General features: G+C 43.2%; 1 protein-coding gene across 3 annotated transcripts in view; it reads left to right on the plus strand.

Annotated features, from left to right (window-relative positions):
• The first annotated feature begins 362 nt into the window (after positions 1-362).
• HELZ (helicase with zinc finger) overlaps positions 363-26,184 on the plus strand; it is a 241,411-nt gene continuing 215,589 nt past the window's right edge. For all 3 annotated transcript variants that reach the window (XM_030208449.1, XM_030208451.1, XM_030208450.1), the window contains exon 1: positions 363-427. The gene's annotated coding sequence lies outside the window, so the exon portion shown is untranslated. The remainder of the gene's footprint in view (positions 428-26,184) is intronic.

The following is a 26,184-nucleotide window of genomic DNA, read 5'->3' on the forward strand; positions in this document are numbered from 1 at the left end:
GTTGCACAATATCTATTATATCAGATTGGTATCTCTATCTACGGGCCCAATTTACGAAGGATTTTCGCTCGGTTTGTGCAAACGAAAACCAACGCTTAGTAAACAAGCTGCGAACATGTCCAAGACAGCAGGACATTTTCCGTTCGTAAAACACGATATACTGAGTTTTGCAGAAGTGAAAGGCAGAAACGCAGTTCTTGAACCGTGCCCTCCTTTGCCAAGCCCGTGTCGTTTCGTTGTGCAGTTTGCCAGCAGCAGCAGCAGCAGCCTTCCCTCCCCCCTCTCCCCGCGTGCAGGAACTTTTGCAGACTCTTCTTCTTTGCGCCCAGCCAGCGCGCGCGGCTCCGGGGGAACTTACGGCCTTTTCCCACAATGCTTTGGGCGACGTTGACAAGTGGATCCAAGATGGCGTAGAAAGTAATGACAGGTAAGTCCCTCCACTTCCCAGATTTTTTTTTTCTCCTTCGTCCCGGCGGCCGGGCCCGGTGGGGCGGAGACGGTCGCGGGAAGGGTTCAAGCGGTCCCGGAGGGGGGGGTGAGGGGACGGGGTGGGGGCCGGACGACCAGGGGAGCCGGGTGAACGCCAGGCCGGAGGCTGCGGGAGGGGGTGAGAGAAGAGGGCCGGGAACAGGAAGGGAGGGGGGGGATTGTGAGCTTGGGCGGACCGGTGGGGGGGGGGGCTGTTTACATCCGCGGCCCAGCTCCCCCTCCTCAAATAACTTCACTCCGTTTGCAGAGGAGGAGGAGGAGGAGGAAGGCCCGGCCTGCGGGACGGGAAAACAAAGTGACCGTCCGGGCCCGGCCTGTGCTTTATCCGCTGCTCCTGGTTCTGTGGAATTAACGGCCGCTTCGTTGTTGGGGGAGGGGGGGAGAGGGAGCGGGTCAGCCCTTGTTTTGGTCGGCTTTCGGGACCGGTAACCGGCGAGTTTCTTGGTGCCAACTTCACCCTCGGGAAAGAAGTTCAATTCAGGGGGCAAAGGGACAACAAATGACCCGAGAGATGAGCGCTTCCTCCTCCTCCATATTTTAAGGCTGTGACGTGACACTGTATTTGCAGACCATCCCCTTATGTGTGTGTTCCAGGGCAAAGAGAGCATGTTTTATGTGTAGTATTAGTCATGGGAGAATACACACGCTTTAGAGAAGTACTTGTTTCTGTTGTGTGCCAGGAGAAGTGATAAGCAAAGAGGTAGAAAATCAGTTGCATAACAGCAGCAGGGTTTCATCGGGCATATCTGGAAAACCATAAAAGTATTGCAGGTTGCCCTCTATCTTTCATCAAAGTTTTATCGGTAATCAATAGAAATCAAACAAAATGAAAACATGGAAAAGAAAATAAGATGATACCTTTTTTATTGGCCATAACTTAATACATTTCTTGATTAGCTTTCGAAGGTTGCCCTTCTTAATCAGATCAGAAATAAGCAAATGTGTTAGCTGGCAGTGTATATATCAGTCCCTCATAGATGGTCTAGCAGGGTGGGTAGGGGACTTCAAAGCATTCCATAGTCTAGCAGGATGTTTGTGGAGAGGGTGATAAGCAGTGAAATACAACTTATGGTTTATAGTGGGCTACAAAACCCAGATCCTTGTTAAGTCCTGTCCGTTGGGTGTCAAAATATTCAATCATTCTGAATATTTTACGTTCCTGAATTGTTTTAAAGTTACCTTTCAGTATTCTCACTGTGAAATCACTGGTACAGTGTCCTGGTTCTGTAAAGTGCTGTCCCACCGGGGTTGGGGACCTACTGGCAGTATTGTTCATGTGATGTCTATGTAAATTGAATCTTGTCTTAAGCATCTGGCCTGTTTCTCCAATATAACAACCTTTGTTGCATTTTTTACACTGAATGATATATACCACATTGGAAGATGAGCAAGTGAAGATTCCTTTATGTTGAATATCTTTCCTTTGTGGATGACTATGGGGTCCTGTGAAATATTTTGGCATAGTTTGCAACTGGATAAATTACAGGGAAGTGTGCCCTTCTGTTCCTTTTCAGTCTGTGATGGAAGTTTACTTCTGATTAGCTTGTATTTTAAGTTGGGTGGCTGTCGGAAGGCCAGTACTGGTGGGGATGGGAATATCTCTTTCAGTAATTCATCCTCCTGGAGTATAGGTTGTAGATCTCTTATGATTTTCCTCAGTTTTTCCAGCTCTGGATTGTATGTCACTACAAGGGGGATTCTGTTTGTGGATATATACCACATTGGAAGATGATCATGTGAAAGATTCCTTTATGTAGAATATCTTTCCTTTGTGCATGACTGTGGGGTCCTGTGAAATGTTTTGGCATAGTTTGCAGCTATTTGTTTTGTTTTGTTTTATTTTATTCAATTATATTGATGTTGTTTTGAAGCACCTATTCGTTATTCACCTTGCTCTTTGTTGAGATGTTGAACATACAAGTTTAGAAAAATATGTTAAGCATAAGGTATGTACAGTAGCAGGTGATATTCGCATTGTACCATGCTTGGTTGGTTTTAATAACGTTATAAATAATTAGCAATTGCAGGATTGTTGTTGGTTTTCCCATTTGTTTCTAGAAAGTGAAAACGATATTGTCACTGGCCATTACAGTAAATGGATTTTGACTAGCACTTAGAATATGTTCAGTTTATCCACATTTATCTGTTATTAACCAGTTGCAAAAGCTAGGTAGATGTATGTACCCCTCAGTCATGGGTGCAGGTTAAGCTGCCTTGGTCAGGTACCTGGGACCAGGGTTCCCAAAACAAATTGTACTTTACATGAGCTGTGCACAGGCAGGGGCTGGGCTACATCCCAGCAGGCTGAAGGATATTCCTACCCTGGGACATGCAGAAGTTCACTTTTCTCAAATAACGACCAGCAGTCTCAGTAACTACCTACTTTCTTTTACTGGAACAACTTCAAACCATCAACAGTTCATAAACAATTCTCATCTCTATTGGTTTAGGTGCACAAGACAGAATCACATCCAATTATTGTTCATGAACAATGTGTCTTCATCCAGGCCCAGATATACTCCTGAGGAGCTGCACTTTTCTCTCCCCCTTTATCGCATGAACCTAGTGTCCCGTCTGGGGTGTACTTTTCCACCAGGCGCTCCCCTCCTCTGATCTCCTTGCTGGAAAACTCAAAGGCAGTCCCCTTTCTCATTTTTCAGGGATTAACAGTGTCCTACCTTCCCAAGATTTAGTGGCTTCCCTCCCAAACTTCCCCTCAGTTCCTTGGGTTTCGGTGGGGACTGAGCAACCAGAGACCCTGATCTATTCAAAACCCTTTTAATTTACTTTATGTCCTACCTTAAGGGGTGTGGCTCCCCCCCCCCCCCCCCCAATCACCACCTACCAGGCTGGTTCTACCAACCCTATACTCTTATATGACTCCCTGGAAATTCTTCCTGCCCTCCACCCTCAGCAAAGGGCATTTTCCGGGGGGGGGGGGGTCATATGTACATTAAGTGTGAAAAATAATAAATTGTCCAAAATTACCATATAAATTTGTGCATGTGCCCTTCTTGCAATAAGTAAATAAATAGACTGGTGGAAGGTTTGCTGAGTGAAACGATGAAGACGTTACTGTTTCTGGGTAGTAGTTGTTCATGTTTAGCCTTTTATTTAAATCATCAGGAGAGTTTTGCTGTCTATAAATTGTAGTAATAGCAGTAGTATTAATAGTAAACTATAGCTGTTGACATAATATTCCTGGGTTGGTTTAAATTCCAGTGTACTTGGCTCAGCTTTTCATTCTGCTGAGATAGATAAAGTTCAACTTGTAGTAGGTTCTGTCCATGTGTAAAATGACTTGGAGGTAAGCTGTATATAAGAACATACATGGCTTCCCTAAAACCTGAATGTTGTTTGGTTTGCATTTTAGGTCTTCCAGTTAAGGAAGGCTTGAGTCCTAGTGAAAGCTTTGAGAGGGAAGGGATGGTTGTTTTTGTAGTGTATATCATTTTCGACTAGACATTGCTGTAGTGAATATATAATGCTAAGTAAACATTATCTTTCACTTGGGAATGATAAACATCCTTCTGTAAACACATCCCTCACATTTTTTTACTTTTTCTTTTTTTCTGTTTAAACATTGAACACTGATGATAAGCATGTTGCATATCTCATTCTGCATTGACCTGGTGAAGGAAGTGTAGGGGCCTTGAAAACAACAACAAATGGTAGTTATATTCATGAGAAGGTTTTGACTATTGCTTGTTTACTAACCATCATTTCTGTATATCCAAATGGACTAACTTGGTCACCACATACAATAGACTAGTAGGTACAAACAACCCTTACAAACTTTCTGGACAGACTGGATGGACCAAGCTGTTCTTATCTATGGTCATTCACCGTGTTAGAATGTAACATTCAAAAAATAGAAATACTATTTTTTATTTAATTAAGAAAAAAACCCTAATCACTTCTTATATTCATCAATAATGCTGAGTCCAGAATGTAATGAAAAATTTAAAGGAACACTTACTTAAATTTGCACCTATGTGTAAAACATCTTAGTATTTTTGACACGTGGATTAAAACACATACACTTTAAAAAAAAAAAAAAAACATGCTATGCCGAGTCAAATCGAAGATCTATTGAGCCCAGTATCTTGTTGCTTACAGTGGCCAATCTTGAGCCGATCTTAAAGTTAAATAAAGTACTAGCATTGACCTTAGGAGCCAACTCTTCAATGTGATCAGATGTACTAAATTCAATTCAAATTATTTATTCCTGTACATAGTTAAAGAGTACACTCTATATTAGCAGAGCTCGAGAAACCAATGCACCCGCAGAGCCCGGCACCTGTGGCCTTGACCACATCCCATAGAAACTGCATTAATTCTTACTTGTATTACATAGCTTCCCACTATTCCAGAACCTGTGGGGATAGTTGTTTCCATTAACCAGCAGGTGGCGATAGAGAACTGAAAAATGAGCTCAGACATTTCTTTCTTGGCTTTTTTTTCTGTAGCTGTCTTCAGCAGGCAGATGGACACACTTTTTACCCACTAGTTCTGAGTGCTTTCCTCCTGGTCCAGTTGGTCAGGTGGCTTGAGTCTGCAGAGTCATATCTGGAGGTCTTCAGATCCCTGTCTTTGGTGCCCCACTAATTTACTTCTTCCTTCCCTTCAACTCTCCCCTATTTCCTGTGGAGCTCGCCTTTTCCAGCACACAAAAAAAAAAAAAGAATGAAAGAGGTTTACTGGAGAGCGTGGGACAGAGTATCAGTCCTGAGCCTTTCTCATCTGTGGTAAGACTTGTGGGGAGCAGCCGGTATGGTAAGTCCAACCACAGTTCCACCCAGAGCTGCCTGGAGGGCTGCAAGTTCTACTTGGTGCAGGGGAGGGATCCTGATGCACCGCTTGGGACATATTGTGCTGTGCAGGTGACAGTTGGGGTGAATGGCGACTTCCATGGAGGCTGTTAAGCGGTGTTCCCACTGTGGACCTGCTAGCCAGAGTCAGGGCATTGCAGTGCATGCAAGTTGGGAATCCCGCAGGACATGGAGGAAACGGCAATTGCACATCTTCAGACTTGGCACAGCATCTGAATATGCCTGGGTCTTTGGGCTCTGGCAGGGCCGGTGTGCAGTTTGATGCAGGAGAGTGTGAGAACTGGCGCAGTGAGGAGGAGCATCTGTCTGATCATGCGTGGAGCACAGCTGTCACTTGACAGCATTCAGCTGCATTGGGATCTTTGTTTTCTGAAGAGTTTATATTTCTCTTACACTAGGCCTGTTTACTGAAGCAGGGACAGTCTGAGTTGCTGCAAGGTGCTTCATGTTTTTGCCCCACTGCCCCTCTGGCTCCTAAGAGATCTTGTTTAGACCTCCAGTAGTGGGCAGATGAGGCTATCTACGCTTCTCCTTCTTATCTGATGTGGCCTTGATCTATTCAGCAGAGCTGTTAGAGAAAAGAGATCTTCCTGTGGAGGGGGAGGGGGGGGTGATCCAAAAGTACTGAAATTGTTTTATAAAGAGGAGCTCAGTTCTCTTATTTCTGAGGCACTGGCAGTGCTTTCCATTGAAGAGCCTTCTGCTTTGGCATCAGGAGTTCCATCTTCGTTGGTCATGACGGGCTTAGAGGCCCTTCTAAGGCCTTCCTGATGCATCCAGATATTCATGATCTGATTATACCAGAATGGCTCTCACCGAACGTGGGGCTGGGAATGAGAAGAACCATGACTTGCTTCTACCCGTTAGTTTCAGGGGAGAAAGACAAATGTAGCTTCCTAGGGTGGGCTCCCTGGTTATGGTGGTGACTAAGATGACCACCTTACCAGTGGAAGGGGGCATTGCCCTAAGACACCTACAGGATAGGAAGCTGGAAGGTTGGCTAAAACAAACCTTTGAAGCGGTTTCTTTGTGCCTTCAAGTGACAGTGTGCAGCTCGTTCATGGCAAGAGCATGCCTGAAGTGGCATCAACTGTCAGCAACACAAGACAGGTGCCATAACGCCGAGCTGGAAGCAGGGTTGACCTACTTGGCGAATGCTATTTATGACATGTTACAAGTTACGGCCTGCAGAATGTCTTTGACTGTCATGGTGCATTGAGTAGCAGGTGCAGTGTCAAATTCACATCTAATTAAACTACCCTTTTGGGCAAGTGGCTATTTGGAGAAAATTTCAGTAACTTGGTGAAAGAACTGGGAGAAACTAAGTTAGTGGTTGTCAGAGGATAAGCCGAACGTCTCTGGTTGCCCCTATTAGGGTTAGAAGTTCTGCTTTCAGGCACTCCAGTTTTCCTTTTGTTCGGACAGGAAGTCCTCCTTTCAGTCAACTAGAGCACCCAGTGTCTCCAGAGCTTTATAATGATGCAAGGCTGGCCACCTTTTTCTTCTCTTCCTCCGGTGGGAGGACATCTTCAGGGAGGAGTGGGCCTAAATCACATCAGACCAGTGGGTTCTGGATATTCTTACAGAAGGTTACAAGTTCTGAGTTCTCCCACTTGGTCGCTTCTCTGTTCTTGCAGTCTCCTCGTCGAAAGGAAACTAAGGGGGTTGAGGTTCAGGCCACTGTAGATTCATTGCTGGCACTCCGGGCCATTGTTCCAGTTCCCCAGGCCGAACAGGTACAAGGCAGATACTGTCTACTTCATTGTCCCAAAGAAGGAAGGCACCTTTCATCCGGTCTTAGATTTTAAAGGTCTAAATTGCTGCCTCCAAATGTCTCACTTTTGCATGGAGACTCTAAGAGCCGGCATAGCCTCGGTTCAAGTGGAGAATTTCTCATCTACCTTGATCTCAAGGAGGTGTACTTACATATATCCATTTGGCTGCCACATGAAAGGTTTCTACGTTTTGCGGTGGTAGGCCATCACTTCCAGTTGAGGGCTTTGCCTTTCGGTCTCACCACAGCACCACAGCTCCGTTTGCCAAAGTTATGGTGTTGGTGGTGGCGTCGTCAGTGTCCTTCAGTGCCAGGGAATCGGAGTTCACCCATATCTCGACAGCTGGCTCATTTGTGCATTGGCCTATTCGGACAGCATGGCAGCGATGGACAAAGTTGTCTGCCTTCTGCAGTCGCTGGACTATCAGGGTGTTCTATTTGACATAGTATGGGAGAGGATCTTCCTCACAGAGCATAAGAGGTTGAAGCTGGTTCAACAGATTCATCTTCTCTTCAGTCAAGACAGGCCCAGGGTCTGGGACCAAGTTCTGGGGTCAATGACAGCAACGATGGAAGTGGTATCATTGGCAAGGGCTCATATATTTACAGGAATCTGTTCTCAGCTGCTGGTCTCTGGTGTCACAGAAGTACGACCTTCATCTTCCTTGGATGCTGGTTGCTAGACAGAGTATGCAGTGGTGGTTGTCACTCAGGAATTTAACTGTCGGCACTCCCTTTCCGATAACCCAATGGGAAATGGTGACAACGGGTGCCAGCAAGTTGGGTTGGAGAGCTTATTACAAGTTTATCTGGCACTGGGCACATGGCTAGAACAGGAGTCTTAGTGGTCAATAAATTGCTTGACGTTCAGGGCAGGGCAGTGCAGAATGCCTTATAGAACTTCACTCCCTTTCTGGTGGGAGCCCTGGTCCAAGTTTTCTCCGATAATGAGACGGCGGTGGCTTATACCAACAAGCAAGGCAGGACCCGCAGCCATCTGATGGCAGTGGAGGCTGCCTCCCTCATGAGTTGGGCAGAGAAAAATCTTCTTTGCTTTTTGGCAGCTCACATCGCTGGGTCCTTGAATGTGGAGGTGGACTTTCTCAACAGGCACTCCTTGAACCAGAATGGGAACTATCCAGCTAGGGTTTTCAGCTGATAGTGGACTGATGGTGTTCCCCGCTTCTGGTCTTGATGGCAATGAAAAGGAAAGCCAAAGTATCTAAGTTCTTCAGACTTGTATTCCTTCCTTGGTCCATGGTAGGCCACGTTTTGAAAAGGATTGCATTGCACTGGGTTGAATAATTCTCGTAGCTCCAGATTGGCCATGGAGGCTGTGGTATGCTGATCTGATTTGACTGCTGAACGGGTGTCCTCTCCGTCTTCCGCAGGTTCATGGCCTATTGAAGCAAGGTCTGGTGCTCCTGGGGGATTTGTTCATTTGCTACCTTGCTTCAGTCTTGGAAACACTCTACATCCATGGTGTATAAGAGAGTGTGGCTGATGTTCTGAGTTCAGACTTTCTCCCTTCTCTGCTCAGATTACGCACATCCTAGCATTTCTCCAGGCAGGTCTTCAGAAAAAGTTGGCATTGGGTTCTCTAAACAAGTTGTAGCTTTGGCCTATTTCAGGGGCTGAATACAGAATATGTCTCTCTTGCAGTTAACCTGGATATCATTCGATTCTTGCAGGGAGCGGGCTGTTTGTGGCCTCCCTTTCGTACTCTGTATCCAGAGCGGAAGCTTGATTTAGTCCTTTGTGCTCTTCAGAAGTCTCCTTTTGGGCCACTCCAGAAGACCACCTTGAAAGATTTTATGCTAAAGACAGCATTCTTGGTGGCTGATGGCATGTAAGGTTGCAGAGCTTCATGCTCTCTTTTGTCAGGATCCCTTTCTTTGCTTTTTGGAGGCGGGAGTCTCCCTGTGCATGGTTTCTTCCTTTCTTCTGAAAGTGGTTTCAGCATTTCATCCAAACTAATCTGTGGAGCTTCTGTCCTTTTGCAGAGATGACAAAGGGTCTCAGCATTCTTCTGTGAAGCTTCTCGATGTGCGTAGAGTTCGCAGATATCTGGAAGTCACAAATGAGTAAACAGAGGCTTGGCCTCATGGCTTCCAAAGCCACAATTGCTATAAAGGTGGATGTTGTGGCATGCTAGGAAGCCAGTATCAGAGGCATGCCTAGTTATATTGCTGTAATCCACTTTGACACTAATCCCTGGATTCTATATAGCGCACTGAAATTGGCCTAGAGTCTATAACAATGCATGTAATTTAACAAGCTTACTTAAGCAATAATGAGTGTTGATAACAGCACTTAAGCAATAATGAGCACTAATTGGCACTGATTAGAATTTAGGCACACAGCTTGCTAAGTGTATTCTGTAGTGATGTGCGCGAAACTTCCAACATGTACAGGCAAAAAGGGGCGTGGTTATGGGTAGGGAAATGGATGTTTTGTGAGCATTCCAAAACAAACATACGCATCTGGTTATAGAATATGGCCCAGTGTGCCTAAATCTACGTGCTGGGATGTACGCCACTTTTTCGTTGCCGTAAATGGATGCACGTAGATTTAAGCGCTGAAATATCAAATAAGCATCTATATATATAAAAGGCACCACTGAAGCCTCCAGCCGGAAGTGTGAAGCGCCAGAGATATCCGGTTTCCCCATGAGTAAAGGAAAACAGCACAGCAGGAAATCCCACGAAATTGTGAAGGACTCAGAGGGGGGAGGGGAGAGAGAGATGCCCTCACTCTCTCTGTAACAAAAACACAGAACAGCAGGAAACAACACTGAAGGACTGGGAAGGGGAAGGGGGAGGGAGAGAGGGCAGAGGGCAGGGACACACACACTCCCACATGCACACTCTGAAGAAACCTTGCTAGCCCCCATTTCATTTGCATCAGAAACGGGTTTTTTTTTACTAGTTTTCTATAATAGGCACCTAAATCTAGGCACCGATTATAGAATACGCTTAGTCGGCACTGATTTCAGTGCCAGTTTTTTTAGGCACCATATATAGAATCTCTCCCGAAGGCTGTGCCAATGTTGGTGCTCAGGTTGCTGCCGCAGACTGCTACTACTACTACTTAACATTTCTAGAGCGCTACTAGGGTTACGCAGCGCTGTACAATTTAACAAAGAGAGACAGTCCCTGCTCAAAGAGCTTACAATCTAATAGACAAGTGAACGGTCGGTCCGATAGAGGCAGTCAAATTGGGGCAGTCTGGATTCACTGAACGGTAAGGGTTAGGTGCCGAACGCAGCATTGAAGAGGTGGGCTTTAAGCAAAGACTTGAAGACGGGCAGGGAGGGGGCTTGGCGTAAGGGTTCAGGAAGGTTGTTCCAAGCATAGGGTGAGGCGAGGCAGAATGAGCGGAGCCTGGAGTTGGCGGTGGTGGAGAAGGGTACTGAGAGGAGGGATTTATCCTGTGAACGGAGGTTACGGGCGGGAACGTAAGGGGAAATGAGGGTAGAGAGGTAGTGAGGGGCAGCAGACTGAGTGCATTTGTAGGTAAGAAGGAGAAGCTTGAATTGAATGCGGTATCCGATCGGAAGCCAGTGAAGTGACCTGAGGAGAGGGGTGATATGAGTATATCGGTTCTGGCGGAATATGAGACGTGCAGCAGAGTTCTGAACAGACTGAAGGGGGGATAGATGGCTAAGTGGGAGGCCGGTGAGGAGTAAGTTGCAGTAGTACAGGTGAGAGGTAATGAGAGCGTGGACGAGAGTTCGGGTGGTGTGTTCAGAGAGGAAAGGGCGAATTTTGCTGATGTTAAAGAGGAAGAAGCGACAGGTCTTGGCTATCTGCTGGATATGCGCAGAGAAGGAGAGAGAGGAGTCAAAGATGACTCCGAGGTTGCGGGCAGATGAGACGGGGAGGATGAGGGTGTTATCAACTGAGATAGAAAGTGGAGGAAGAGGAGAAGTGGGTTTTGGTGGAAAGACGATAAGCTCGGTCTTGGACATGTTCAGTTTCAGGTGGCGGTTGGACATCCAGGCAGCAATGTCGGATAAGCAGGCCGATACCTTTGCCTGGGTGTCCGCGGTGATGTCTGGTGTGGAGAGATACAGTTGGGTGTCATCAGCATAGAGATGATACTGGAAACCATGAGATGAGATCAGGGAGCCCAGGGAAGAGGTGTAGATTGAGAAGAGAAGGGGTCCAAGGACCGATCCCTGGGGAACACCAACAGATAAGGGGATGGGGGTGGAGGAAGATCCATGAGAGTGAACTTTGAAGGTGCGGTGGGAGAGATAGGAGGAGAACCAGGAGAGGACAGAGCCCTGGAACCCAAATGAGGACAGTGTGGCAAGAAGTAAGTCATGATTGACAGTCTAAAATGTACAGACAGAGCTGCAGCACAGCCAGTTAATCTGTAAAAAGGTGGATTTCTCAAGAAAACTGGTATAGAAGGCTGCCCCTCTAACAGAGAATCAGGTCACACCCACTAAGTTTGAATTTGTGGGGGAGGTGCTGAGGTGGAGAACAATGTTTTCAGCACCTAGATGGGAGGGCGGATCCAGCACAGTTTTTTTTTAATTTATTGTAAACGTTCAATAGGGATGGGATGAACAGTGGGGGGGGGGGGGGGGGGGGACCCCAAATCTGCTGGTTTTTCTATCCACTTCCCTGGTTCACAAAGTGTTTCTCAGCCAATTTGCTGGTTTGTGAGTGAAAAAAGGTTGGAAAATGCTGAATTAGCTCGTCATTCTCCATTAATTTATTTACACCTTATGATGACTTCCCTTGGCTAATCCTATTCTGACTCTTTTCCATTAAGACAGATTTATCTAAATGCTTTGTAGTTCTGTTCTTAACAATATCTTGCACAATTTTATCTGGCACTGGCACCAGGCTCACTGACATGGTTTCCTGGATCACACCTGGAACTTTTAAGAATTTACATTGCACTCATCATTTTTCAGTTCTTAGGTAACATAACATACATAGAGGCTCATTTTCAAAGCACTTAGCCTTCCAAAGTTCCATAGAAACCTATGGAACTTAGCCTCCCAAAGTGCTTTGAAAATATGCCTCATAGTAACATAGTAGATGACGGCAGAAAAAGACCTACACGGTCCATCCAGTCTGCCCAACAAGATAAACTCATATGTGTATACCTTACCTTGATTTGTACCTGCCTTTTTCAGGGCACAGACCGTACAAGTCTGCCCAGCAATATTTCCTGCCTCCCAACCACCAGTCCCGCCTCCCATCACTGGCTCTGGCACAGACCGTATAAGTCTGCCCTGCACTATCCTCGCCTCCCAACCACCAACCTCTCTTCCCCCACCTGCTCCGCCACCCAATTTTGGCTAAGCTTTTGAGGATCCATTGTACAGTGGCAGATTTTAATGATAGGTTGTAGATTAGCAGTAGCAAGTTTGCAGTTTCATGTTTAAGGTCTTCAGAATACCGAGGTAGATATCATCTGATGCTGATGACTTGCTGCTGTTTAGTTTGTTACTTTGTTCTTGTTAGTACATCTACTAGTTTTATAGTGATATGCTGAATTATCACCTTCAAAGGATGTCTTTGGTAAAGTCTAACGTATCTGTAGTAAAGAATGAAGCAAACAATTTAGTTTTTCTCCTATGACCTTGTCCTACCCGATGCTTTTTATTTATTTTGAAAGGATGCCTTTTTCACTTTCATAGCTTCTTTCACAGTGCCATTTGGTTATCTTTTGACCTTTTTTAAAAAATTGTAGAATTTGTTTTATCTGGGCTTTCAAGGTGGTATTCTTAAGGAATCTTCACACAGCATGCAGGCTATAAAATAGTTTTAAAAAGTGATGCTACAGGTATGTATAAGAGCTGCGTGATTGCAGAATAATAAATAGGTGCACTGTTGATATTTTGCATGTTACTACTCAACAGGGAATTTTTATTTCAGTTTTATTAGTAAGCTTTTGTAACTCCCTCTGGAAAACCCTCTTGGACTCTGGATGGGGTGAGTGGGTTTTCCTGGGGGTTACTAGAGAGGAAGCCCAAGTCTGAGATAATGGGATGGTGTACCGCTGGGGAATAGCCCAGTGGTTTGTGAGGGGAGGAGCTGTAGCTGAGTACAGTAAACGGTTAAGAACTTGTAGCCTACTGGCTCAGACCAATGGTCCATCTAGGCCAGTATCCTGCTTCTGACAGTGGCTAATCCAGGTCACAAGTACCTGGCATAAACCCAGTTAGTAGTGGCATTCCATGCTACCAATCCTAGGACAAGCAGCGGCTTACCCCATGACCATCTGTACACCAGACTATGGATTTCTCTTCTAGGAACTTGTTCAAATGTTATTTTTTAAACCTGGATATACTAACCACTGTAACCGCATCCTCTGGCAATGAGTTCTAGAGTTTAATTATTTTTTGAGTGAAAAAATATTTCCTCCTTTTGGTTTTAAAAGTATTTCCATGTAATTTTATGGAGTGTGCCCTGGCCTTCGCACTTTTTGAAAGAGTGAAAAATTGATTTACTGCTACCCGGTCTACACTACTCAGGATTTTTTAGACCTCAATCATATCTTTCCTCAGCCGTCTCTTTTATTGACAGAAGAAGTTATACTGGGGTTGGGGGCTGAATGATAACTGTTAACTCAGACCTATGTGGGACATTTGGTTGCCTGAACCCCAGCTGAGACCTGAGGAACTGATTGAGTATCCTGACCTAGCAAAATAAGTGTTAGCTGAAAGGATACAGTTGAAGCCGTTCCTGCCTAGTAGCAGGGGCAATTAGCTGTGTTGTGCTGACCCTCCAGCAAGGAGAGACAGGGAGCCTGGTATTTAATGGGAGAGTCTGGTAGAAAAGCGACCTGTCAGCAGAAGAGGTGGGTGAAGAGAACCCCACCTCAGAGGACAGACAAAGGAGGTCCAGTCCCCTAGCAAGTCTGGCAGCTGGGAAAAGCCTGGCGGAACCGGGAGCAACAATGAGGAGGATGGCCACTGTTGTTTGGCCAAACAGGAAGGGATAGTAAATGCCATGCGTGGGGAATGACAACCTGTTGAAATTGGTAAAGAATGGTGGTTGTTTTTTTATCCAGTTAGGTTGGAATACATTTTTAAAACCAGGTGTGGGAACGGATTTTGTTGTGGAAGACCTCCAGAGGGACTGAGTGGTGGTGGTGGATTGTGGAACCCCTCGCCCCTCCCCCCATCCTACTAGAGTTTCCCTCCGGCCCTGTCCTGTGCTCTGTTTGCATCTATCTCTTTGTATGCCTGACCATGTGGGGGGGGGGGGGGGGAATGCTGGGTGGCAGAGCAGTGACTGAGTGGCGTCCTGGTTTACGTTTAGAACATTAGTGGCTTTGCAGTGTATTTATAAAAAGATTAGACCTGTTGATTAGAACATAAGAATAGCCATACTGGGTCAGACCAATGGTCCTTCTAGCCCAGTATCCTGTTTCCAAACAATGGCAAAGCCAGGTCACAAGTACCTGGTGGAAACCTAATTAGTAGCAACATTACATGCTTCCAATCCTGGGGCAAGCTGTTGCTTCCCTATGTCTGTCTCAATAGCAAACTATGGACTTTTCCTCCAGGAACTTGTCCAAACCTTTTTTTTAACCCAGATACGCTAACCGCTGTTACTACATCCTCCAGCAAAGAGTTCCAGAGCTTAACTATTCGTTGTGTGAAAAAAACAGTTTTTCCTCCTATTTGTTTTAAAAGTTTTTCCATGTAACTTTCTTGAGTGTCCCCTAGTCTTTGTACTTTTGGAACAAGTAAACAATCGATTTACTCCTACTCATTCTACACCACTCAGGATTTTGTAGACCTCAATCATATCTCCCCTCATCCGTCTCTTTTCCAAGCTGAAGGGCCCTAACCTCTTTGGCCTTTCCTCATATGAGAGGAGTTCCATTCCCTTTATAATTTTAGTTGCTCTTCTTTGAACTTTTTCTAATTCCACTATATCTTTTTTGAGATATGGCGACCAGAACTGAACACAATACTCAAGGTGCGGTTGTACCATGGAGCGATACAGAGGCATTATAATATTTTCAGTCTTATTCACCATTCCTTGCCTAATAATTGGATGTTGAAGCTAGTTAAAGGGTCTTTCTACAGAAAGGATTTTCTTATTGGTACAGGATAGATTAGGCTACATGTGAATAAAGAAGATTTTATTTATTTATATATTTATTTATTGCATTTGTATCCCACATTCCCCCACCTATTTGCAGGCTCAATGTGGCTTACATAGATTTGATAACATTGTCATAACAGGATATCAGATACAGTTAGTAATGTGTAGCAATTGAGGAAGGGGAGAGGGAAGAAGGAAGAGAGTTGTTAGGGTAGTTATAGAAGGTTTGCGTTCATAATCGAGTGGGCTTAGTGAGGTTAGAGGTTCTCATTGTAAGCCTTGTTGAAGAAGAATGTTTTCAAAGATTTTCGAAAGATAGGTGTTTCTTTGATTGCTTTCAGGTCTGTAGGTAGTGCATTCCATATCTGCGTGCTCTTGTAAGAGAAGGTAGTGGCGTGCATCAGCTTGTGTTTAAGTCCTTTGCAGCTGGGGTAGTGCAGGTTGAGAAATTTGCAGGATGATCTTGTGGCGTTTCTGGGAGGTAGGTCCACGAGGTTTAGCATGTAGATTGGGGCGTCTGCATGAATGATTTTGTGTACAATCGTGCAGATCTTGAACTCAATGCGTTCCTTAAATGGGAGCCAGTGAACTTTCTCTCTTAGGGGTTTTGCGCTTTCATAATTGGTTTTTCCAAATATGAGTCTGGCGGCTGTATTCTGGGCAGTTTGGAGTTTTTTGATTGTCTGTTCTTTGCACCCGGCTATAGTGCATTGCAGTAGTCCAGATGGCTTATTACCATTGACTGTACCAGAGTACGGAAGATGTATCTCGGGAAGAAAGGTTTTACTCTTTTAAGTTTCCACATGGTGTAGAACATCTTTTTCGTCGTGTTTTTCACGTGGGTATCAGAGTGAGGTTTCGGTCAATGGTGACTCTGAGAATTTTCAAGTTTTGTGAGACCGGAAGAGAACAGTATGGTGTGATTATGGCGTTGAAGTTTTTTGTGTTGTGTTGTGAGGCGAGTACGAGACATTGTGTTTTTTCTGTGTTAAGTGTTAGTTGGAATACATCTGCCCAGGTGTGCATTATTTGGAGGCTTTGGTTGATCTCGTTGGTGATTTCATTTAGATCTTGTTTGAATGGTATATAAATTGTGATGCCGTCTGTATAAAAGATCTCTTATCAAGGGCAGGAATGTTGATTCTGTTCATACTTTTCTGTGTTTTGCTGTGCCTCTGTTTCCATATGACTATTACTAGCACCATTATTTGTCAATTCTATAGTTCCACTAGTTGTACACAGTTTCTCGTGCTCTCTTAAGCCCTTAGTGATCTTTGGTATTTTTTTTCCCTCTATGAATGACTAAGGCAAGCCTTGCCCACTTTAGGGGTGCTTCCTCCAAGATAACCATTAACACTCCTGGTTGGCCAGTAAGGGTCATTCATGTAGCAGCAGCTGCCTTTTCTCTCATCCTCCCCATGCTTGAGAATGTCGCCTCCATGACATGCCCAGGCGCTGCTGACCCTGTCAGACAAGAAAACTAAATCTGGATCCCCCATGCTGCAGAGCACAGGGCCGCCCAGTTAGACTATTAATACAAATGGAATTGCTCCAAGGTAAAATTTGTTCTCACAGGAGGAATTGGAGGAGTACCAGATTCTGCACAAAAAAAGAGTCACCATGGTGGAACATGAGTGTATGCAAACATTTTAAAACGATTTTTTGTATTCTGATGGAGGCTTGACACAAAACATTCTTTTTAATGAATTGAAGAAAATAATGTTTTGATTTCTTTCATGAAAAACAATTTTGTCTTGGAACAGCTCCATTTGTGTTAAGTGTTTTGTGACTGAGCTGGCTCCATTGAAACTGCTTTGTTGTGATTATGTCTCAGTTATGGACAAAACAGCTGGTTTTGTTGATATCTTTAGCATACAGGTTGCACAGCAAGCCACAAAGTGGTGGATAATGGAGACTCTCTAAAAGTATGAATTTTGTGTTAAGGGACTTTAGGATGTAGGAATATGAAGAGGAGAATGACAAAAGCCAGGCTGCATTTATTTTATATGTATGTTTAGTATCATGGGAGGGAAGAGGGAGTGAAGGCTTCCACCTCTCTTAAGGAAGCACATAAAAAGGGCTTAATATGTTTTTCAAACCACACAGATTTGTGCTGCTCTTTGCTGTATTCATTAGGATATATTTTGGACCTTAAAGTAAGCCATCAATCTATCTTATGCAAATGAAATGTAAAAGCAATTTGTCCTTTTATTCAGACTTTCACACTCAAACAGTCTTGATGGACATGAAAGCAATAACCCATGTTTTCTGACATGGTACCACCCTAATCGATTTATTGAGGCATGACCTTATTCCAAAAGTCTGCAGTGATTGCAGAAGAGGAAGCTTGAGGGTCATACAGTGCACCAGGCTGCAGAGTTCTGATCCCTCTAGGCATAACAATACGTTCATTTCCAGTCGGGCAGTACTCCCTACTTCTTCGAACACAGTTCTGAACACACACGCGAGGTGCTGGCAAAGTGCTTTGTTATTCTAGTCTGGGGAAGGAAGCCAAATGAGGGGTGGAGGAGGAGCCACCTTCAGCTTTCCTCTTCAATGTGATAAGTTGAAAGTAGAAATAATTCTACAAATGATAATAAAGTGAAATCACCGAAAGAGTCTGGCGCCATAGCTTGTACCCATGTTTCAGGATGCCATCTTGGTTCCCCCTTCCATTTATTGTTATAGTGACTTAATTATATTGCTAAATATACTCTTGTCATTTTGTTATAATTTTGTATACTTTACCCATCTCTCGTGCATATAACTTTAAATAAAAGTGACATGACCTACTTATAATGCAAAGGAAGAGAAAAAAAAAACTCTTCAAGGAATTAGATCAGCAAAGAAGGCAAAACAAGTGACTGTGAAGCTCTGTGGCTGAAAATTTCTATACAGAATGGCACAATAAGGTGGCACACCTAATTCGCTGGAAACTTTGTAAATATTACAACATCACTATATCAGAAAAGCACTAGGATCACGACCTGAAGAGAATTATGAAGAGATTATGATGATCTGGAACATTCTTTCTGTGACTAATTAAAAACCTAATTGGAAGGAAACTGGACTTCATGGTGTAAGAGAGAAACACCAAAATGGCGTTGATAATAAAGGTGTCAGTGGCAAATAACTAATCTGTGAATCGTGTAGGGCAGTCATTGCCAACCCAGTCCTTGGGGTATAACTAGTCCCATTGGGTTTTCAGGATATCTACCATGAATATTCATGAGTTAGATTTGTATGCTATTGAGGCAGTGTATACAAATCTAGCTCATGCATATTCATTGTGGGTATCTTGAAAACCCGATGGGACTAGGTGTGCCTCGAGGACTGGTTTGGGAATAGCTGGTGTAGAGAGAGAGATCCTCAAGTACCAAGAAATGCAATCTGAGACCAAGAAAGTGTGGCAAAAGGATACAGAATGCCACAGCCCGCTTAATTTCAGGAAGTTCATGCTATGTTCATATTACTACCATACTAATGCAATTACATTGACTTCCTATCACTTGGCAGATCAGTTTTAAGATCATTACAATAGTCTTTAAAATATTATAGGATGAATCTTCATTATACCTTTCCTCTATTTTGAAGGTTTACACCCCTATTCATTCATTGAGGGGTCCTTTTACTAAGGTGCACTGAAAAATTGCCTGCGCTGGTGTAGATGCGTGTATTGGACGCACACAGGTCCATTTTTCATCGCACCTGCAAAAAAGGCCTTTTTTTGGCTGAATATGGACATACGGTAAAATAAAATTGGCGTGCATCCATTTTGGCCTGAGACCTTACTGCCACCCATTGACTTAGCAGTAAAGTCTCACTTGTTAACGGGGTGGTAATGGTCTACTAGCGTAGAATGGCGATTGCCACCCGGTTTCTGCCGCATGCCATAAAATAAAAATTATTTTCTGGCATGCGTAAAAATTGAAATTATCGCCTTGGCCACGCGGTAGCCGGGCGGTAACTCTGAATTGATGCACTTTGGGCATGCGTAGGCACCTTACACGGCCTAGTAAAAGGGCCCCTCAGATTGCAGAGTCAGAATCTACTTGAAATTCCATCTTTTAGACAAGTGAGATTGGTTGAATGTAGAGAGAGAATATTTATTTATGGTGGCTGCCCCTAAATTGTGGAATTCATTACTACAACATTTGCGGCAAGTTCAACTGGTAACTCTTCAGGAAATAACTAAAAGCTGCTTTTTTTTCCAGTATACTTTTTGAATAATTTTCAAATTCTATTTTATCACATGAAAGCTTTTTATTGATATCTCTGTTATGTTTGTCAATTTTATTATGTATGTTGCTGTGTAAGCCACCTAGCATTGTAGATGGAATGGGTTATATATTTTTTTAAAATAAATATTTCCCATTGCTTTGGGTGCCACATGCATGATTAGAATGATTTGTCAAGCACACCTGGATAAGTTACCTAGTATTACCAAAGAGATCCACGTACATGCAGAACTCAAGAAATCTCACGGAGAAACTCTAAAAACAAAGAGGAAAGTGGGATTGAGAACCAGGGTTTCCAAAGACAAGACCACAGAAGTGATGAAGTGAAACAAGGTTTATTGAAAATCAAAATGACGACACAATGTTGTGTTTCGGCCAAAAGGCCTACATCAGGAGTCTATGGATTAAAACAATGAATAAAGAATAATAAATAAAAATAAAATTTAACAAAAGCAAACAGTTTATGGCCATATGAAATTAAACAATGATATACAATGTAAGTGTATATATTATATGTTGTATAGTAGAAACATAAATGCAACACAAAAGTATTGATCTATTGCGAATAAAACATGATCCATAAATACCAAACATGTTGGAACCATAAACAAAATATATAAAAATGAACCATGATGATGTAATGAAATTTTCATTTAGATTATCATAGAATATGACCTTGATAAATTTTGTGGTGGAAAAATAAAAGTGTGTGTGTGTTTGACACAAAGGGATGAAGTCTTATGATGACCTGTATACTTGGTTTAAAAACTGAGAGTCCAGGAATAGTGGCGATTACATAGTAACAGAGTAGATGACGGCAGAAAAAGACCTACACGGTCCATCCAGTCTGCCAAAATAAACTCATATGTGTATACCTTACCTTGATTTGTACCTGTCTTTTTCAGGGCACAGACCGTATAAGTCTGCCCAGCAGTATTTCCCGGCTCCCAACCACCAGTCCCGTCTCCCATCACCGGCTCTGGCACAGACCGTATAAGTCTGCCCTCCACTATCCACACCTCCCAACCACCAACCCCTCTTCCCCCCACCTGCTCCACCACCCAATTTTAGCTAAGGTTCTGAGGATCCATTCCTTCTGCACAGGACTGATTGATTGTGATGGTCTAAAAAAATAAAAACGAAATAGCTTAGATGTGCTGAAGTAAAAATTACCATAAAATGCTGGTATGTGTGCTAAAATTAAGAAATAATAATAGAAAAATATGAGCAGGGCTAATTAAAGAATACAATATGAAGGACACAGTGGGGAAACCATAAAAAACGAATAAATAGTAGAATGGGGGAAAATTGTGAATGGTATGAACACAACTGATGCACAAACATGCGGTGAGAATGTGATGAAAAAATAATAAAATGTATAAAAAAATATATATATATCGAAAAGAAAAATAAGAACAAGGAGAGACAATCCCAATGAACTCGTGTGCATTCACTAAGCAGCGCTAAACCCACTAATAGATGTGTGAAAGAAATGAAGAACCATGCTATAACGGTGCGGCTATGTGCTGTGAAGAAAAGAAAAAGAGTGATAGATGATACCTACAGGGTGGCGGCTGAAGTAAAATTGTGAACAAAGCTAAACATTGAAAGTAACAAAAGACGGAGTAAATGAAACTCTGTTCGTTTGTCCCACAAGCGAATCTTACCTCTAGAAATACTGTAGGTGTAAAATATTGCTGGATCGTGAGCAAGGCAGTCTATCTAGTAACTGATGTTGAAAACAGCTGATAGACAGTGAACGCCTTTAAAAAAAGAAAACGTTCGCGCAAAAAAAATGAGGGATGTGACGTAAGGATGACGTGCACAGCAAATGCTGGAACTATAGAAAAATTTTTTTTTTAAAACAACAAAAAAAAAATGTATATATCGTGAACATCCGCGGAGACAAGGCAGGGCAAGTCGAAATAAAAAAATGTGATGTTAAAAGAAAGTGCATTAAAAACTGTGACGTATAATTTTACATCATATGAATTCCAGAAGGAAACTGTTTGTTTGGCATGATGCAAATACTACAGTGAGCATTATTAGCAGTAAATTTGAGGGACTGATATTATACTTTGGATCTCATTTTAAAAGTTATGTAACTTTTAATTTTAAGTGCTTTGAAAATACGCCTCCACGTGAGGTTTGTTACTGTCATGGTATGAGCAAATTCAGTCCTTTTAGAGACACTGGCTCCGAGAGATAAGATGCACTATAGCACTGATTTACCACATAGCTAAGCTTTCCAAACATATCGTTATATAACCATATGCATTATCTTTCATAGAGTCATGTATATCATCCCCTGTAAGCTTGATGGGAAGATAATATAAGTAAAAGCTTTTATTTATTTATTTTTTCAAATTTTGCATTTTAGATTTCTGTTGAAAAGAGTGCTACCTAGTCTAGCTTATCAGCAGTGAGGAAAGAGATGTATATGATGATTTCTCTAACATAAAGTGACATTTTCTACTGGTTCTATTTTTATTTAGTAATAAAAGAAAGCCTCCCAAATGTCCTAGGATGAGATGCTTTTAACTACTACTACTATTTAGCATTTCTATAGCGCTACAAGGCGTACGCAGCGCTGCACAAACATAGAAGAAAGACAGTCCCTGCTCAAAGAGCTTACAATCTAATAGACAAAAAATAAATAAAGTAAGCAAATCAAATCAATTAATGTGAACGAGAAGAAAGAGAGGAGGGTAGGTGGAGGCGAGTGGTTACAAGTGGTTACGAGTCAAAAGCAATGTTAAAGAGGTGGGCTTTCAGTCTAGATTTAAAGGTGGCCAAGGATGGGGCAAGACGTAGGGGCTCAGGAAGTTTATTCCAGGCGTAGGGTGCAGCGAGACAGAAGGCACGAAGTCTGGAGTTGGCAGTAGTGGAGAAGGGAACAGATAAGAAGGATTTATCCATGGAGCGGAGTGCACGGGAAGGACGAGTGTGGAGAGATACTGGGGAGCAGCAGAGTGAGTACATTTATAGGTTAGTAGAAGAAGTTTGAACAGGATGCGAAAACGTATAGGGAGCCAGTGAAGGGTCTTGAGGAGAGGGGTAGTATGAGTAAAGAGACCCTGGCGGAAGACGAGACGGGCAGCAGAGTTTTGAACCGACTGGAGAGGGGAGAGGTGACTAAGTGGGAGGCCAGCAAGAAGCAGATTGCAGTAAAAGGGTGTAAAATGTAAGAAATGAGTTACTTTGTAGAAATGAGACTTGTGAATTGCTAACTAATTTCCAGGCCCTGTCATCTCAGTTTTATGGCACATGCATTTTCCACTGGTTTCCTGTATAATGACATGGAGCACAAAGTAGACTAGGGGCTCATTTTTAAAGCACTTAGACTTACAAAGTTCTGTAGGTTACTATGGAACTTTGTAAGTTTAAGTGCTTTGAAAATACGCCTCTATGTATTCTTTCTGTGTCTGACATAATCTGCTAACAGGGTAGGCATTGTTTATGGCTATAAGCTAAGTATCTGATTATACCTGCTCAGGAAGACATGGTCCAGAGTGCTCATGAAGGGCATGTGTAAAACAATAGTGATTTTAATTGATAAAGGAATTGCATGTCAGCAGAGAGCCCAAAAATCTAACAAAGAAATGCTGTCTATGTACTGAAGAACAATCCAGGTCACAAGTACCTGGCAAGATTCCAAAAAAGTAAAACAGGTTTTATGCCGCTTATCCCAGGTATAAGCAGTGGCTTTACCGAAGTCCATCTTAATAATGGCTTTTCTTTTAGGAACTTGTCCAAACATTCTGTATGTTTATAGTGGAGTCTGTTCTTACATGGCCCCCTCTGACAACCTAGTATCAGTGAGGGCTGTAATTATGTGGGAATTATTTCTCTGATATATCTACTTACCATAAGAAATAAGGTAAAGAATAGGGTAAAGAATGATGCTTATCCAGTTTTGGAAACGCCACAGTTTGATCCAACGCAAGTGATTCTGGCATGATCATACTAAACGCATCTTTTAAAGGTGTCACCATGTAGTACTTAAAGATTTTATAAAACTTGGTCCAAAACCCATCAGGGCCTGGAGCTTTGTGTGTGGGCTTTGATGAATCACCAACTTAATCTCATCTTCTAAGATAGCTCTTTGTAAGATTTGTAAAGATTCAAAAGAAAGAGAAGGGGAAGTCTAGGCTCACTAAATAGGTTTCACCCTCAAGGTCCCGGAGTGTCTTCTGAGCTAGAAAGTGATGCAAAGAAATTCCATAAGGTAGCTACAATTTCCTTGTCTTCCTTGACCAGTTCCCCTGAAGATTTCTGCAAAATCTGTACTTGTCTGTTCCCCTCCCTTTTCTTAGCCAATTTGGCAAAAAGTGCCCCTCCTTTATTACCGTAACAATATAATTTATATTTGTAATACCATTGGGGTTTAACCTGACATTGATGAAGCGAGGTACAGTACAGTCTCGATTATTTGATCTTCACTAATCCAACCATCCGGCATATCTGACAGGAACCCCCCCGCCCCCCCCAGTGATGATATCGCATTTCCGTTAATACTGTATTTTATATACAGATACCTTATGCCTGTTCTTTATGCATAAAGTATGTTTTCCATGCATTTTTAAGGGGTTACTATTGTTTTCCGTATTATTTGACTTTTCACTTATCCGACAATGGGTCGGTCCTGTTTACATCGGATAATTGAGACTGTACTTAGAAAAGATTACGAAGAAAGCCATTGTTCTTTATTAGTTGGAGAAGGAGTCACTCCATAGATTTTATGCTGGTGGCGAATTAAGTGTTTTAACTGCAAAATCTCCTGATCTGTAGCCCTTCGTTTATGAGCCACATAGGCTATGATTTCCCTCTGTAGCACTGCTTTGGCGGTGTCCCAAAATAAAATTAGAGCCATTTGATGTTGAGAGTTCAGGAGCTTGTAATCTTTCCACTTTGTAATCAGGAAGTCCTGAAGCTTGAACATCACCATAAAGATCAAGAGGAAATGCCAAGGGGAGGTTCCTCTAGCCCTACTTGAAAGCCTCTAATTCAAGCCCCACTGGGGCGTGGTCTGACATTTTGGAACACATTTATAACTGTAGAATGGATTTCTGTGAGCAGAGACTGGGAAGTCAGTAGGTAGTCCATTCTCAGTTGAGTGCCATGCGCCTTTGATGAAAATCTTATTTTTGAATGACAGATTTACCATAAGGTTATGGCATTCACTTCTGCGCAAGTATTGTTTTGTCGCTAAGCAACTGCTAGAAATACATAGAAATGTAGGTGCCAGCGATACTGTAAAAGAATTTGTATAATATATTCTAATTGTGCATAAACACTTCCCACTTCAGGCAGCTCCTTGTGACTCTGGGCAAGTCACTTAACCCTCCATTGCCCCATGTAAGCCGCATTGAGCCTGCCATGAGTGGGAAAGTGCAGGACGTCAGACTCACAGAAGCAGAAGCCTGCGCGGCCACATTGGTGATCTGCAAGGGCCGACTTCTACATGGAATGATGCTAGTGGAATAGCAACATTCCATGTAGAATCTCAAATATTAGCAACAGTGGAGGAGTGGCCTAGTGGTTAGGGTGGTGGACTTTGATCCTGGGGAACTGAGGAACGGAGTTCGAATCCCACTTCAGGCACAGGCAGCTCCTTGTGACTCTGGGCAAGTCACTTAACCCTTCATTGCCCCATGTAAGCCGCATTGAGCCTGCCATGAGTGGGAAAGCGCAGGGTACAAATGTAACAAAAATAAAATAGATTCTATTGGAGATTCTACATGTAATGTTGTTACTATTGGAGATTCTACATGGAATGTTGCTATTCCACTAGCAACATTCCATGTAGAAGGCTGCGCAGGCTTCTGTTTCTGTGAGTCTGACATCCTGCACATATGTGCAGGACGTCAGACTCACAGAAGCAGAAGCCTGCGCGGCCACAAGGGCTGACTTCTACATGGAATGTTGCTAGTGGAATAGCAACATTCCATGTAGAATGTCAAATAGTAGCAACAGTGGAGGAGTGGCCTAGTGGTTAGGGTGGTGGACTTTGATCCTGGGGAACTGAGGAACGGAGTTCGAATCCCACTTCAGGCACAGGCAGCTCCTTGTGACTCTGGGCAAGTCACTTAACCCTTCATTGCCCCATGTAAGCCACATTGAGCCTGCCATGAGTGGGAAAGCGCAGGGTACAAATGTAACAAAAATAAAATAGATTCTATTGGAGATTCTACATGTAATGTTGTTACTATTGGAGATTCTACATGGAATGTTGCTATTCCACTTGCAACATTCCATGTAGAAGGCTGCGCAGGCTTCTGTTTCTGTGAGTCTGACATCCTGCACATATGTGCAGGACGTCAGACTCACAGAAGCAGAAGCCTGCGCGGCCACAAGGGCTGACTTCTACATGGAATGTTGCTAGTGGAATAGCAACATTCCATGTAGAATGTCAAATAGTAGCAACAGTGGAGGAGTGGCCTAGTGGTTAGGGTGGTGGACTTTGGTCCTGAGGAACTGAGGAACTGAGTTGGATTCCCACTTCAGGCACAGGCAGCTCCTTGTGACTCTGGGCAAGTCACTTAACCCTCCATTGCCCCATGTAAGCCGCATTGAGCCTGCCATGAGTGTGAAAGCGCAGGGTACAAATGTAACAAAACAAAATACATAAAATCATAATCTATCAAGGCATACTGTCATCCTGAATGCTGCATTCATGTGGCTGGAGAAGTTTAAAAGCAAAGAAGGATAGTAGGCATGGTATTTGATAGAGTGTAGTTGAAGAAAGAATGACTGTGCATTCACTG

The sequence above is a fragment of the Microcaecilia unicolor genome, chromosome 6, assembly GCF_901765095.1.
Source record: "Microcaecilia unicolor chromosome 6, aMicUni1.1, whole genome shotgun sequence".
Taxonomy (NCBI): Eukaryota; Metazoa; Chordata; class Amphibia; order Gymnophiona; family Siphonopidae; genus Microcaecilia; species Microcaecilia unicolor.